Source organism: Bombus vosnesenskii, unplaced genomic scaffold, assembly GCF_011952255.1.
Source record: "Bombus vosnesenskii isolate JDL3184/JDL3185 unplaced genomic scaffold, Bvos_JDL3184-5_v1.1 scf7180000013273, whole genome shotgun sequence".
NCBI lineage: Eukaryota > Metazoa > Arthropoda > Insecta > Hymenoptera > Apidae > Bombus > Bombus vosnesenskii.
The window spans coordinates 3,364,085-3,381,539 of record NW_022882931.1 but is presented as its reverse complement, the minus strand read 5'-3'; the positions used below and the strand labels follow the sequence as shown (position 1 = coordinate 3,381,539).

Below are 17,455 nucleotides of genomic sequence, written 5' to 3'. Positions count from 1 at the left end.
GACAATGTGGACATTTTTATTTGATTATCCTTTTTTTGGAATATGGGAGAGGAAAGAAAAGGCTGTTGTATAGATACGTTTGCAAAAATATATAATTTCGTAAACTTCATGACATCTGTGATATCGACACGTGAAAAACGTAAAATGTGGGGTAGCTACATAAAAGCTCGTTCATGCAATTCGTATCCTTGAAATATCGACGACTATTACAATTTTTAACCTCTCGTATGCCATTGATGCTGCTACGACGATGATGATAATGTGAACATTTTTATTTGGTTTTGCTTTTCTGGATAAAAAGATAGGAAAGAAAAGGAAGCTACCGCAAAGATAAATTCGCAGACATTCGTAACGTCTTTCTTCTGAGGAAGAAATTTGTAGTTTCAGATAGTTTCATGCTGAAGCGTGCTGAAGTTGCTCATACATTGTAAAAATCTCTAGAGGGCAGATGATTAATATTCCCGACGATAGATGTAGCCGATAACCAGAGCAATGCATACAGAATACGCGAATCGTCCTCAACACAAAAGCCACAACAGCTCTCGTCGTGTTTTCCGCCTTCGTTCATATTAACAGTGAGTGAAGGAACAAGGAATCAGTGATGCAACGAGTCTTGGATTGATGTGTAACGCGTGCACGGCGCGAGGCGTGTTCTCAAAGTATGTAATCGTCGGCGAAGAATTTGCCGAAGGATTAATGCCCTTTCAACCGTTCGATTCAGAGGTGCTTCGTCTTCTCGGTCTAGCCATGTTTCATAATCGGTCGGCAGCCAGCGTGGCTAACCGAGCGCAGAATTTGTTTCGTAAATCAGCCGTGTAGAATCGACGAAACACGACGCGCGTACCCTTCTTAATGCGCCACGTGAGATTTACGACCTTCGCCGAGGAATGCTTCTCGAAATGGTAAAAATGACGAACTTGACTCGTCGAATCGTAGATTCTCTGTGTATTTGGTTTCCGTAAGTTCTATCATGTCATCGTCTCGTGTCATTTTTTCCGCATGCCACGAGACTCGGAGACTGCGTTCGAGAGGATCGATAATACGCGGTTGCAGCCTCGCGCAACACGAAACTGCTTTTACTTGTCGACGACACGCGATGATCCGCTCTTAAGGGACTTGGCTCTCTGATCTCCCGTTCGAGAGCTAATTATCTCTGACCAACACGTAATGTTTCGGCCGAGAAACGGTCTTAGAATCACGTGGCGCTAATAATGCCGGAAACGTGTCCCTGAAGAGTCGTTGGGGGACGGTTCCGCGAGAAAACGTTGCGTGACTCTCGTTACGAGCTCGGTTCTTCGACGTCGGAGCGTGGGCTGGTTCGTTTGTGTTCTCTTCTTTTGAATCTCTGAGAAAATTTGCTGACAGAAAAGCGGAGAGAATGGTACGCTAATGTCCTTTGAAATTCTGTAGTTATAAAGTTCGTAGATCGGAGCCTGGATAGTAGGATTTATTTGAGTGTCGTGTCGCTTGATACCATTTGGAATCTCTTTGTCAAATTGTTTTGTGACACGTGAATATAATGGCATGATGTGAAAAGGCAAAAGCCAGTTCATCATTATCATAAGTTTTTACGTGTACGTATGATGCCGCGCTTAGTAACAATACAGTGCTCTTTCTTCTCTGGTTCAATCACACTAATGGCAGTCAAAAGAGTGAGACTGGCGGCCTGTGAAAATGTTACAAAAACCGAATAGAAAAGTAGTATCAATGCTTTTATTATCATCACGTTTATTTAAGAATTTTAATAATAGTAGTAGTTCTCTTTTATTCGCAGTGGAATAACCTAGAACTCGTTCCTTCAAAAGGGTCCACTACGTCGTTGATGGCACCCATGTATTCTTAATGGATCCACTTAACAAGTCGAATTACGAGCAGATGATGTTGACAGCAGCTCTAAAATTGTGCAGAGGCCATGTTGTTCTGTCAATCATTATTGAATGACAAAACGATTTACAAGCTGTACATATGCTGTGACGTGGAATATTTGCTGGTCAATCAATAATATGGGGTCGTCCATCATTAACTGATCCATTCGGATGAAATCTCTTCAAAATTTACGTGCAGAAAACGGAGATAGGCGTTTCATAAAAAGAGGGAAAGGTATTAAAATTAACGATTAAGATAATTTTTAACTGCCGTCTTATAATTTTTCTGACATTATTAGGACCTGGTGAAATACAGAGCACCATTATGAATGGACTACTTTTTGTCTTTATTCTCGAAGAAAAAATCTATCTTGAAAGGATTGAAGACGGGAAACCAATATAAAATTTAACAATGCAAGTTCTGACCCTTGTTGCGTATAATTAATGTACGAATTGCAGTAATTCATGAATGAATAATATCAGTAAATTAACAAGTGTATAATTGCAGTTTATAAACTTCTCTTTTATAACGTTGCAATTTGTAATTTGCAAAATCTTCTTGTAAAATTTCATTCTTTCTCATTGAATGAAACCTGTTATTAGTAACTTCTAATTTGTGACTTGTAAACTTTCATTTTACAAAAAGCTTCAGGTAGTATGAGGTCGACTGCAAAGTTGCTGCTTAACCGCGCATAATTAAAAACGTTTAACGAAGTGCGATACAGAAGAAGTTTCATATAGTCCCTTTGCGGTTATCGATTTACTAGTCACTCCACTCCACACCGTTATTGTATATTCCATGAGAAGTTTGCGGCAACATCCATTACGAAAGCCGACGCGATCGGTGCCATTTAGAATACAGATTTACGAGCGGCAATCAATATCGTTACGAGAACGTTAAGGATTTTCGTGCGAACAGTACACGCCCGCACATGAAGCGCAGACCCTGACAATGAGCGTCTATTCACCAGCTCTAAGCATCCAAAGGTCCTTGAACCTTCGTTTCTCCCGGCTGTTTACTCTGGATCACGTGAAATCGATCCACTTTTAATTTGTACCAATTAGCTGGAACAACGAGAACGCGGTACACAAGCCGACAGCAGACAGTCGTTGGCCCAATGAAATAGTTACGAGGTCGTGACTAGTTGTGTTGAGCGTGTTCGTGACTGGCGGCTGTGTATTTCTCAATTTCAACCGTCGTGAGCTGAGCTCTTCAATTCAATTAGCCAGCTCGCGTAAAACTCGACCGAGTATTACGCCGATAAACGTGCTGGTTAAACCTGCGCCACGATTTGCAAATTTATGAACTTTTCTACCTCGGTGAGCGGTAGATAATTGATATTACGAGATACACCATTGAGCTTAGAAATATGGGAGAATAATTTTCATAGATTTCTCATGCACTTGGCGAAGGAAAAGTAACGTTATACTGTGCTTAGGAAGAGAGAGCTTTCTAGCAACTAATTATTGGAGAGTAACTTTCATTGATTCTTCGAGAGATGAAAAGAATAATAAGAAAAATGCGGTATGTGATTTGTAAATTTATGGGCTTCCTGCTTTAGGGAACGGTAGTTGATTGGAATTACTATCCTCTGTCGAACATCAAAATATCGAAGAATAATTTCCATCGGTGTTTTATAGAGAAGAAACGGTGAATAGAAGAAAGCGACATTAAGAAGGAATAAATCTTTCGAAGAATGAATTTTCCTAGGAAAATGTACTTATTTTTAATACATAGCGCTGCTCAGAAGATCAACTAGTACGTTCGCGATAAGCATATGAATAGGTACAATGTCTTTATTGAAAGGCCTGGAGAATGGGTTGCTCGTAGCATCTCCGTTTCAATAATTCACGACTATACGAGCAAGGAAAGATACGGCGATGGAAAGGATGTTGTTGGTGGGTCCAAATATGGGATACTGCAATTACGCAGGACGCGAGTATTATTACGTTACATAACCAAACGAGCATAGGCACGTCACGAGGTTCTGACTTACGATTTTCCATGGATAAAGACCAAGAGAGAGAGGCAGCAAATTAACCACCCATCGAACTTAACTTTCAGACGTATCATCAATTTTTATGATACGACGCGCGTTACACATTGCGCAATGACGACGCCTCAGAAATCAATCAGCCTAAGAGACATAAAGTTATTCAAAGATAACAGACAATTAACTTGTCAAAATATCAAGTGAATTTATCTTGCATCCTAATAAATCTTCCAAGACCTCACTGTCGTCGTTAATTATCTTCATTCCGTCGACTCGCGTTAATGCTTAATTAACATCTTGAACTATGTTCACCACCGATGAATTGAATATCTAGACACATGCAAAACGGCGAGAAAATGGCGGATGTAATGTGCGTACCAGTTGCGTAACTCTCGGTTGAGTGTGCAACTATGCGAAACGATCTCTCGACAGATGCGTAGCTCCATCGCGCCCGCAATTGATATTTCTTGCGAGCCACGCCACGTGGCGACGTGAGTAACCCATAGGTGCGTACGTGAACCGTTTTCTGAATGAGCCGCAGGAGATTTCGATGAATCGAAAGATCCCGGCAACTGGCCGTGACAAGTTTATCGAACCTTTTCAAATACAATTCAATCGGCACTTTCAGATACTTTTAGAAAAAACTGGCAGAAGTATATACGGAGAACGATTTCAAAACGATTAATCAAAATCTTGGCCCGATTTCTTAACTTCGACAAGTTCCACGTAACGCACACGTGACTCACGCAAGAAACTCTTTGCAAGAACATTCCTCTGCCACTCGACTTCTTTCCCTCTTGAGATCGATTCACTATAATAACAGGAAGTGCAACATATCCAGGATCTCCACTGGACGCGATATACACTCGAGCAATTAATCGAAAGCCGACGTATGGCAGTCCTTGACTTGGGTTCGCTTTAGCACATTTCACGCCACGCATCTCGTGTCCTATCACGTCGACAGCCTTGATACTTTTCTTGTTCCGTTTTTTTCGTCTCAACGAATAATCCAGAACGATCGGTGAAGTCGGAAAGCTTAGAGTGCTCTTTCTAGTCTCCTCTCGAAGACGTTGACGTTCCGTTCTGTCTGTCGGCGTCAAATCTCGAGGCGTGTCCAATCGACTTAAGCACCGTGTACGCGCGTGTAGAACGCGTAGCAGACGCACACGATCGGTGGAAGAAAGCGGCGAGGCATCGCACGAGAAAAGTAATCGCATCAAATTGCGTTAAATGCCACGCTCGGTCGACAGTGTCTCTCCTCTTGTCGATCCAGAGTCCATTCAGAGGCAACAAAACAATCGTTAATTGCCGAACAAAAAAACGGCCGATGGGAATCGAAAGACGAAGACTCGAAGGATCGGCTATCCTCTTTGTCTCGTTCCAGTTCCGTTACCTACGCTCGACCGTAATCCCGTCAACGTGAAAATACTCGTGTCGTAGCACGCTTGATTTGCCTCGATCTCGAACACCGTTATCGATTTTCCAATTGTCCGTGTTCTCTTTTTCCCTTTGTTGCTTTTCCTCGCCGGCTTTTCCTTTTTTCTTAACCCTTTATGTTTGTCTTTTTGCCATGATTGTCAGGAGCACATGGATCCTTACCTGAAAGCTTGAAAACATGCTCTATTCAGCAGACTGTAAATTTAAAATTAGGCGTATGTCAAAAGACATGATAATGATATATGCTTGAATATTAATGCTTGAATTTTTCTATTAATTTAGAAGAAGCTTAATTTGAAGATGAAGATTTTATAAGATTTTGGTAATTAGAAACGCTAGTTTTATTATTGCATTCTGACTTTTAAAAATCAATTTAATCGCATCTATTATTACATTTCAAAACTCGTATTTTGAAATATATCAATTTATTCCCATTAACTACATACTTCATAAGAAACTACTTAATGATATCAAAGTTAGAAAATCAACAAAAATAGACCTATAATATTTGCCCCCCTGTAATCTTCGCTAAATATAGGTAAGTGTTTCGATATTTTTGTGCTGAAATGTATTTTTTTTCTATTCACCTTGGTTGTAAACGACCAGACCCGCCCGTTTTGTCGGCGAGAGTTGCGCAAGAGTCGCTTGGGAAAATTCAAATCATTCCACGGCCGTAGTGCTTTACTCTGTCATTATCCTACTTTTGTTATATGACGCAAGTCGAGACACTCTTACGCTTACGCCTCGCATAAGAGATCGAAAATTATTTTAATCCTATCGTGTCGGGGTTTATCGCGCGGAACTCACGTACGGTGAAATCCGCTGCGAGCCTTTGGTCTCGTTGACAGCTGTAAAAATCGAGCTGATCGAGGTGTGGAATGTCTGACTAGTATTTACTTAGGAACTATCTGGATCCCGTTGAAACGAGATCGATTTTACAGCAAAGGGATTGAAACTTCGCTAACTAATAATAAAGGAAACTTTAAGAACACGTTTAGTCTGAATATATCCATAGGAAAGTATCACTGACAGTCAATAAATTGTCCGCGAAATTATAGATGGTAATACACAATGTTCCTAAGTTGAAGTAGATTTTTTCTTGTTACTGAAGCTATTAAGGACCAGAGTTGTGTTAACGAAACGTTTCACGAACTTCTTTTTAGTCAGTTTACACTATTTAATTCTATTGAACTCACCATGTAATTGCAAAAAGGAGTTTAAGAAGTTAAATTTTCTCAGTGTTCTGTTTCTTACTATTTCTTCTTCTATGCAGATCCCACAGTTTTATGGAATTTAAAGCAATCGAAATATTTTGTATCGCCGTGATGAACTGATTTCTTTCAAATTATAGAGATTCGTTTCGTATCTCCAACCTCTTTATGTAACAATTTCTGTAATTATTTCTATAATGTGTCTATTATTCTGATATATATTTATAATAGGTTACGAACGTGGAATGCACGTTTTGAAGCCCCGGCATTTCATCCAACATGATTACCAACGACGTTGTGCTAAAAACAGTAACGATGACTTGTCGTTCCATCTTGTGATTCCACGAGCGTACATTCCCCGATTACAAGATTTCTGGTATACATGGGCTGCATGCACTTGAGATCACAGTTAGAACTAGATGGGTCTAGTCTGTATGAGGAAAGAGGCACTCTTCGTTGAAGGGGTTGTGGAACGCACGAAGGCTCGTGGAAGATAACGCCGAGGCTGATTTAATTAACGATAAGTAATCACGAGGCCAGCGTTGCTTAATTGTAAGGCCGGAGTACATTATTTTCCTATCGCGGTGAAAATTACACATGTAGCTCTATTATGATCAAAATCTTGTGGCTCATTTCGGTTATTTTATAATTCTCATTAAACATGTGGAGCAAAAAGGAAAAGGAAAGAAAACGGGGAAAGTACTTTCGTGAAACCGAGTTACCGTGCTTCCATGTTGTCTTACTCGACTTAAATATATGTTTTAAAAATAAGTATACCTAACATTCTGAATTCTTTTACGTAATAATTGATTAACTAGTGCTATTAATGAACTGAATGTGAAAAGTTGTACACTATATATATGTAGATTTCTGTTGCATAAACGGCTTGCTACCTTGTAATTCGCAAAATTTACATAGAAATTTTACTCGTTTTATTATCGATTTGCTTAACGTCGTGCAGTAGAGGTTTATTAGCAATTATGGTCAAACTAGCAATTACACCTGTAATTCGTGACTCGTAAAGTTTCACTATTAATTTTAGTTTCATTATACAGAAGACTTTGAAGATGCAGACTTCTCTCTCTGAACGATCAAATTAAAAGTATTTTAGTAATAGTAATTTAATTACGCAAATACGCGCTGAAACTAGAAAATATCACTAAAAACGCGATCTTTCTAAATAATGAAATTGAAGATACTCTTCCAAAGAAATATTTTTCTTCCATCAAGCAATAGCTTCACCATCCATTAACACATACCACCCGCATAAAAGAAACATTGCTCTGACGCTTAAACATCGTTTACCAAGGCAAAATTACCGAGCAATTCTCGTTGTATCGTTTACTTCGCACTGTCTCGCGAAAAGTACGGTAACTAACCTCGTAATCGAAGATCACGGTACGCGGATCGGAATCGTTTGACTGTAATAACACGGCGGCTGGATAACGCCGTTGTATGGTCGTTATCCAAAGGAACAGCTGTTTCGCCGGTCGGTCACGAGCGTTTGCCAAGAACTCGGAGAACGTTTCACGTTGAAAACTGGGGAAGTGGAGCGGCCGCCTGGGACCCCGGAAGACAAGGGCCAACGACGAGACGAGAATCATAAAACGCTTCTTTCTCTTCGTAGCCGTGAATAACGCGTCCCTTGAAGTGGCACTCGACAAACGACGACGAAGAAATAACAGTCGACTTGCTCGTTGCACGCTGAGAAATAGCGGACAGCACGAATCACACGAGCAACAGCGCCAATTCGCTATAAAGCGGACGGTTTAATTGCAAGAAACGCGGAAATCGATGGAGTTCGCCTTGAAAGGTCTCGTTTACAATTTATCGCGATCAAGCGAAAACAAATCGTAGCAAGGAACGTCTATTAAGTTTATCGCAGCGTGTGGCAGCGCGTTGCGACCGATTTCGTACGTTACGTTTTACAGAACAGTTGCATTGTTCTTGCGTGACTTGCGACGATGTAAAAAGTGGAAATCTTACGAGCAGCCAGTTTGTTCGTTCCCCTTTTGCTGGGCTTCCTGAACGAAACTTTCGAATTAATTCATCCCATGCCTCTCGTCAACGAGTGAAATGGAAACTGTTAACGGTTTTATCGAGTTTTTTTCTCATGCAGACCATGATGTAACATGGTAAATCATTTCTTATCTGGCACGACTACCTTAATAGGCCATTTTAAATTGAAAGAAGTTGATAAGTATTATGTACTCTCTACAAGATCTTCTTTATTTCAGTGGCTCGTGGTTTCTTTAACTGACATTACTGGACTTAGAAGAAACTTTTAATTACAAAAAGTTGGAAGATCGTAATCACGACCGGGAAGAATAATTTTTACTCCGTCGTAGGTGTCAAATTAACTCGGAATAAAGGAAATTTTATATATAATCGAAATCGAATCAACTCGGGGATATATCTTTAAAATCTCATTCAGATTTGTCAAATTATTTGAATTCAAATGATTTGACTAACGAGAAGAAGTATAGAAACTCGAGATGTTTCAAGTCAAACAAACAAGTCATATTGGTACAGTGGTCTCAAGTTACTTGAAGGCATGTCAACTGAAATCTGATCCAGGTTCAAAGAGTTAAATTATCTTCTTTGAATATTATTCTAATATTTAACTCATTTCAAACAAGAATTTCTTATATCTATAATAATAGAAATATCTAGACACGCTGTGGACGAATAACACGCCTCATAAGCCATTTCGAAGTAAAAGGGGTGGTGTCAGAAAAATTATGAGCGTCCCTGAAACAAACGACTTATTGGCCGCCGCAAAGAACGCGGCGTAGCCTTTGTTCGAGCGTAGAACGGTGTCTGGAACTGCGTGGTATCGTCGTCAACTCGTCCATGGATAAATTCCAAGACGACGTCGAGGGCGTCTGTAACGAAGGGTCGGCGGAAGATTTATACGCAACCTTCCTCCCATATGCGTTTAGTTGAAGTATAGGATTATGATGTTTCCAAGTAACCACGCATGCCCTACGCTCTACGCAGTGACACGTGTGGAACGGTGCCTTTTTTATTGCGTGTTTCTACAGCCATTTAAAAGTAAAAACAGTCGAAAGTTTCTTGGCAATAGAACACGATTTACGAAGAATCAATCCTGATCGTCGTAAAGTTTTCTTTATTCGAAAATGAGCTGGGATAGAAAGAAGAAGTCTTCATTTTTATATTTAGGTACGTGCATCGTGACTTGTATAGAATTAGTGAATTATAAATTAGGAGAAATATTGGAAATATTAATTTTAAAGTTAGGAAGAAAGTGCTGGAAACATAATGGTATTTATTATATTTTAATACTATTGTTTAAGATTATCCGAATACTTGATTATCGAATACCGATTTCATTATTTATTATTAATAGACAATGCTGCTTTATGGAAACTAATGTGGAAAATTGGTGTTCATAAATGGGAAATCTCGTAGCACAATTTTGTCTGAATAATTCCTTATCCACAAGCTAATTAATTTTCAAACATCGAGTTGGATAGAGGAAGCGCTGAATTGATAGAACAACTTCGATGATACTTCGTTTTGTTACGCTTATCTCTCCCGCAGATAATTTAAATTTATAATTCGATTCCACAAGAAAATGGTGAAGTCAGCTTGTAATATTAATTTGTATAAATAATTAATTTGTATCATACATTTCTACTATAAATTGATTAAAAAAAAAGAACCAATACTACTTACTCTACACTTTTCTTTCAGAACTCTGGAATCTTTTCTGTCAATATCATTATTATTTCTTCTGAGAAACTCCTTGTCATCGGTGCAATATAACTTGGAAGCATCAACGAGCAGAGCAATTCTCCTTCGTTTCGCTTTCCACAGGGCCACTGGGACGAAACTTTATGTATCCGGCTTGTTTGATTCGCAACGCGCGATAAATTCACATTTGCCTCGATAGAGGCCCGGAAAAAACGGGGCGTAATAACAGCGAATTTATATACTTGCCGGCTACGATGCAACGGTGCCGTGTACCCTTTTACGTATTAGAAATACACGCTGTGCAAAGAGGCAGAACGTGTAACGCCGGATTTCACGGGTCGAGATTTAGGACTCGCTTTCGCGCGCAACGTTTACCATTTTTCAACGCTGCACGCCGAACGTTAGCTTATTGGCTACGTCCATTTCTGCTCCGGGTAACCAGAAAGCTCGAAGGTATATCGGTGGCCAGGGAAATCACAATTGGCCAAATAATCCAGGACCGTTTGTCATCGTTAGGTAAAACCACAACCGACGAATCCGGTCCGCTTCCAAATAGGATTACGGGCAAATCGAGTAATAGTTTCGAAATGAGGAATCTTCCCTCTGATACGTTTCTGTCGAACAACAGCTTCACTCGATTTACTTCTGCCTCAGACAACGTACAGTCGTTACTTTTTCTTGATCTTTTACGGGTCACCGTATTATCTGCGTTATAGAACCGATAACGATGATGAAATTAGTTTCGCGTGTTTGTTACGTTTGTCACATTCCCGAGGATCGTTTAAAAGTTACTCTCTCTTTTGAAAATTCATCGAAACTTTCTAATTTAGACTTTACAAGTAGAAGAGGATAGTAGAGTAATTATTTTTAGAAACTTTGTTTAATCAAAAGATAAAGTTGCACGAAAGTTCAACTATTACAAAGTACAAGCGTCGTCTATTTTTATGGCAAGATACTCCTTTAAACTTCGGCGAAAATTTATAATTTTATATTTGAATAGAAAAGAAAATAGCTAAAAATATTTTTAGAAAATTCACGTAAAACCAGAAAATAAAGTTCCATGAAAGTTTTATAAGGAAGTTACCAGTTTTTTCTCAACATCGGAATATCCTTTGAAAATTCATCGAAAATTCCTAGCTCTAAATTCGATTGGAGTTAGCAAAAAGTAAAATACCACGTCAAAAGAAAGAATGCCCATTAATTTAACGTCTGCGTCAAGATATCGTAAAACTCTCGGCAATCCTTTCTTTTTCGCGGAGGGAAGACTCTCGTTGCTGATTTGGGAGTTTCTCACAGTTTGCCGTGATGAATGACGAACACATTGGTAGCGTGACAGTCCGATCGTGGTGAAGAAAAAGCACATGATCGCAGAGGAATAACCAAGACGATGTCGTTGCTTCTTATCTCGTCGTCGCGACAGCGTGTTCCACTGACTTTGAACGATTGGCTGTTCATTGTGCAAGGCGGGCAGAAAGTCGATTAATTTGAGCGTTCACGCTGCGAGTTCCTTCTTTCCAGATCTCCCAAATCACCTTCTGTTCTAACGACCAACAGAGAGTGCTTATCTTTCTATAAAATATTAGGTCGTTTCAGAAGTTTGTACCATGTGTAACGGCTTCCATTTGATGGAAATGGGAAAGATACAGTAAAACTGTATCCATTTAAGTCCATTGAGCAACAAACATCATATGTAATTATAGGATGCGATACAATAACATTCAATAATAATGGAAATTTACATCATCTGTTCGTGTTGTTATAGAATTTAATACAATAACATCTAATTATAATTGAGGATCGTATAAAAATAGTTCATTGGTTCTCCTCGCTACTTACATCTTAATTATCGATGAAATTAAAAAGATGATACTTATAAAAAACGAAATGACTAAATCCAAGTTCCGAAACTATTGATTAAAGCAATTATGGTTTTCAGTCGGTCGAATGTATTTGGTATCGAGCTATTCAGGAACTTCGTAACGAAACTTGAGACGAATTTGACCATTTTATGCACCGATCTTTTCCAGGAATTTTTGTTTGGCAGAAAACTCCACGTGCCCTTTTTAATTCGAAGAACCGTTCTGTTCGTCCTCCAAGTACCTCGAAGTTGCTCGTCTGATATTTACGAAGTACGTGACGGACAAAGATGCCGTTGACGCACGTGTATTCAATTCGCGATGATCACGAGCACTCCCACGCTAAAATCTGACCGAGATGGAACCGGTTGAACGTGGCGGTGATGCAGGAAGACAGAGCACCGGCGGCGGCGGCGGCGGCGGCGGCGGTTCTTCGTCGTTCCGCGTTTTATACTGAATCGCCAGGGCGTCCGTGTTGCACGTGCAACGTAATCTCACGCGGTGTGTCAAGTACACCGTTGCATCCGTTATCGGCGTGTATCTGGATCTTTCAACAAGATCTATCCTCGCCTAGCCACGTAGATGCACGATACTCTTTGCTGTCTGCGATTCGAGACTCCGTGTCAATAATATCTTTGGTTGCATCGTGACCAAAGGGGAAAAATGTCTGTTCGCGTAAGAAAAGATTTTAATCGTGTTTAAAGGAGAAAAAGAAAGGGACAGAGTAATAGGAAGCCAATGTTAACCGGTGGTCTTTCTCGTCACGATGGAAATCGTTTTCTATTCGCCATTCTTCTGCATCGAGGAGTCGAACGATGCAGAAGAACGGGAACGATGATTGATAGAGAAGCTGCCGCTTTTATATGGATATTGATCTTCCGATTGAAGCTGGATAAATCATCGGTTAGCTCGAATGGATTTCTCGTTTGATCCCTGTGTCCGAGGTGTCGGATTATGTTAATGCAATCGTGCTTTAAATTCAGCCGACCCGACGTACGCTTACTTTCGCATTTCTTGGCATATTACTGTCAAGATTTGAAGTACATCTCTTTGTGTTTAGTCGAGAATTATTATCCATCGGAAATGTATTCCCCGTTCCATTATCGTTTATTGTTCTTTATTATATGCATAATAAGTTACACTGCACCTTTATTTTTACCCAAATACACGTTACATGTTGAATTTATTCAAGAGAGAAATTCCTCACTTTCATAAGTGTACTTAGCATATAAGGATAGCGCAGGTAATCACAAATCCCAAGGTAAATTAACAAGAAATAATATCATAACGTCAATACTTTTCTTTACTTTCCAATTTATGAACTTGATCGGTGTGGTTTCCGAGTGGCTGGAGTAATAATAATTGTCCAATCGTCTATCTACTACCTTCGAGTCAATTATTAAATATCAATAAAGGAATAGCATTTTCTCAATTCGACACGAGTCTTACTGTTCTGCGTTATCGTAACGAATTAATAATGCGGAGAATTTTCTAAAACGATGTTTCACAAAGAAAGTTGCGGACGAATTTTATTTATCACCCATATACGAGTTTTCCCGAACCTGCGAAAGCTGCGTTGCATACCGCTACGATACGCACGAAACCACGATTTTCTGTCAGAAATTCTTTTCTCTTTTCAAAGCCATACCCCTGCAAAGAGCAGGAGTATCGCGATACTCGTCCGTAACCGCTTTGTTCGGCGAATTTTTCCCCGAAAGCAGGCCACGAAGCGAGCATGCACGTAACCATGCAGAATCGCGGCGGTTCCGCCTGCGAGCAGAGAACTATAACTCACAAAAGTCGGAGTCGCGCGCCGGGCCATCGGCATTCCGGGCGCGGCGTGCGAATAAAAAACACGAGAGAGCAGAGAAATAAAAATGTAGGGAGGGAACGAGGTGGGCACGGTCCTGATTGGTAATCCCTGGTGCCAACGGCGTGGTAAAATTTCGTGGTCGGAAAGGGAACTGAAACCGAACAAGAGAAAACGATATTTCGAGAGGTCGATCTTTCGAATCAACGAGAAGGAACGACGTACACGCGCGTAGCAACGAGAGTCGAAAATTTATTCTCTCTGAGAACGGTGCTCGAATATATTTCCATTTTTGATGGTAGAACGCTGGTCAGCGATCGAGAGCACGCGTCAAAATTCCATGATAAATTTTATGGCATCGAAGCTTACGAGATTCGAATCGTTCTTCTCAACTTATAAATCGTGCGATATGAAGATCGGAATTTGCGATCGTTGGCGGAAAAAGTTGCTGGTACCACGTTCCTAACGTTAGCGTTACTAACGATCCGGGTGCACATAGAATTGAAAATTCGTGAAAACTTCCAGATTCTTTCGAGACAAGGTATTGAACTGACGGGAAAGTAATGCCAGTTTTATATCCACAAAACCGAATTACATCGCTGGTATTATGATTCTATTTAATCAATTATATAATATTCTTTATTTTCTGAGATTGTATACTTGTATATATTTCACCGTATATTATATTTCAACCGATCTCTTTGCATTTCATTTATTTAAATAACTGTGCTGCGATCGACAACAACATATAGTCTGTCTGGAAAATAGGGAAAATATGAAAGAATTTCGAGTTCTTGCATTTACAGCTTTTTCTCAACTTTATGTAACGTAATTTAAAAAAAGCAAGAATAAACATTATCGTCTTCCATGTCCAACTATTAAAACTACTCGGTCTGCTGACGTTTAAGCTCAGAGCAAGACCAAGTGTTTTCATAAATACAGAACTCCCTTTTTCTAAAATGATTTTACTGTAAACTGTAACGTATGGACCATCAGAAACTGGCTTCCTTAGTATGATGAAACACCGACATTACTCTTTCACTAACCCAATATATCTGTGATATATTTCCAGCCTGAAGAGACAGTCCAGAGTCGTGAGTTTCATTCTCTAGCATGAGAAGTTCGTAGGATTTGTGTTTCATTAAATTACCACGCTGTTCAGACACAGATCTAACATCCTTTTTGACGCGATAATACTCGCGCAACTCGAAGCTGATGCGAAGCATACGCTTTCGTGCAGTTTGTTGGAGCATACTGCGAGGCTCTGATGTTCTGAATGCCGGCTCGATAATTCATCGTCTTTCCTTTCGTTCTTCTCTGTCGTTTCCCGTCGTTTCCCGTCGCCCCGTTACACGCACGACTTCCAAGAAAAGTAACGCGATCGTAGAGATATTTTCGAGGAAGTACATACATCGGACTTAAAGCCACCGTGCACACATCGTCGTTCGATGGTACAAGCCTCTTCCTATGCACGCTCTATCATCCGCGCAAAGATGTTGTCATTGAAGGCATTAGCCTCGTTTATATTCTTCTTTTCTCTCCGCGTCGTTTCTATCGCGTAAGACCACCCCGGTAAATCGTATTTCAACTCGATCGACTGACGCGCACAGTCTGCTTCTTCTTCTTCTTGTTCGTCTTCTTCGTCTCCTTGGTCTGCTGCTGTTCTTCCTCTCTATGCATCCCGCATTCACGATTCATCGATAGTAGTCCCCTTGTAATGACTCCGCAACGCGCTCGTTCTCCTTTTTCCGCGTCGATAAATTTGTATTTATGCTCCGCGCCGAGATCTTCGAGTATTTGGAGCTTCCCTTGATCTTTTATGGCGCTTTGTTACGTCGTCATAGTTTTCTTGCATTTTCTTTCTTTCGTTTTATATAGATCATCTGGTACGAGGAATTTGTAGATTAAAATGCTTTTTCATTTTTGAGCCTACGTTTGTTCATATCTTCTGTTTCTTCGTTTATATTCTTTGCTTTTTTTATTGACAATTCAGCTATTCTCTATGCTTCTTCTTTTCATCGTTAAGATCTCTCGCGTTTCTGATACCAAGTGCGAAGAATACTGTGACAACAGTAGTAGGCAAAAGAAGTATTCCATTCGCTCACTGTCACGCGATGTTATATGATCTTATTTGCAGATGTGAAACTGTCGATATGCCTGCTCAGGTTAATAATATGTGCTTCCGCTCTTTGCCTTCCATTTCAACTAATATCCTTTCAATTTGCTACATATATACACTGTTGTGTCATATATTTCACATTCTTATTATTCTACTAAATAATTTACATTTTGATCTTCAAATCGGATAATGTAGAGGCCGAGCATACGTATAGAGATGATTTAACGTGTTCGCTATGGATCCGATTTTTATTTTGCACCCAGCTATACAGAACATTTTCATACAATACCTGTTTTTATATTATGGAGCTTTAGATATGTGTTTGATATGAATTGTTATGAAATACTGTTTCACAATTTCGGAATTTTCAGTTCACATGCCACGTTCGACTCGATACCACACGTAATCTGAAAGTATGTGCCAACTCGAATGTACGTGTGGTCAGTGAACGTGTGTCGCAGTGAATATGTTAATTAGTACTTATTACATATATCCGCTCGAGTCTCTTTTGTAACTGCACTGTAGAGAACTATACATCTAAATCCAGAAATCCTCAGATCAAGCCAAATCCCTGTAGTAATTTTCACGAAATCTCCGATCCATCCGCACGTCATTACCACGACGTCAACGCGGAGGTAAACGATCCACTCGGCTGACAATGTCTCGCGAAACCGCGTATTTCCCTGTGCATCATCCGACCGAAGTAGTATATCTGGCTGCTGCAGCCAGCGGATGGATAAAAAGCTAGACTTTTGAAAGGCAGACAGAAAGGCGGACAGGGAGACGCGCGTGCGAAAGAGCGAAGGAGAAAAAACATTGAGCGTGCACTCGACCGTGGTCTCTCTCTTTGTATGTATCTACGCCCGGTTAATGCGAGCCGAAGTGTGTTTCGAGTCAAAGCGCAAACACAACCCGACAAAGCCGACTCTGTTCGAGCACTCGTCCTTCCTCGAGCCCGCGAGAGACCGACGAGCTCCTTTCTCTCCTCTTCCCGCATGCTTTTGCACCAGAAAACCACCATAGCAAACCAGAGGCGGCCGGTATCGTCCCGAGAGCGGAACGCACTTGATTTCCACTCGACTCGATCCCTGGCAGAACTTTGAACCCCGTTCGACTCGATCCAGACGATAGTCAGAGTATATATACCTCTCTGTGTCAGTTCCACGCCCACGAACACACAAGAAAACATACAGGGTGAACCACGCAATTGGAACGGGTTATATGTATTTGGAATTTGCAACAGATAACAGAAAGTTGCGGACAGGAAAGTTGGTTCCTATGGTAATATCTATCTTTGTACGATGTCACTTCTTGCATATTTTTTAAAACGCAAGTGCACTTTTCTTTTAATCGGAATATACGTGCTTCCTTAAAGGAATCATTTCCTCATTCTACATGAAACGATAGTGAAGCGACATAGTTGAAAATTGATGGATTTAAAAGATA

At 40.2% G+C, this 17,455-nt stretch overlaps 1 protein-coding gene and 1 long non-coding RNA gene across 7 annotated transcripts in view; both read left to right on the top strand.

Annotated features, from left to right (window-relative positions):
• LOC117231650 (tensin-1) overlaps window positions 1-17,455 on the top strand; it is a 181,594-nt gene that overhangs the window by 41,717 nt on the left and 122,422 nt on the right. The window lies entirely within an intron of this gene.
• On the top strand, window positions 940-2,346 carry LOC117231656. Its single transcript, XR_004493009.1, has 3 exons — window positions 940-1,381; window positions 1,775-2,100; window positions 2,165-2,346. It is a non-coding gene; the product is annotated as an uncharacterized LOC117231656 (long non-coding RNA).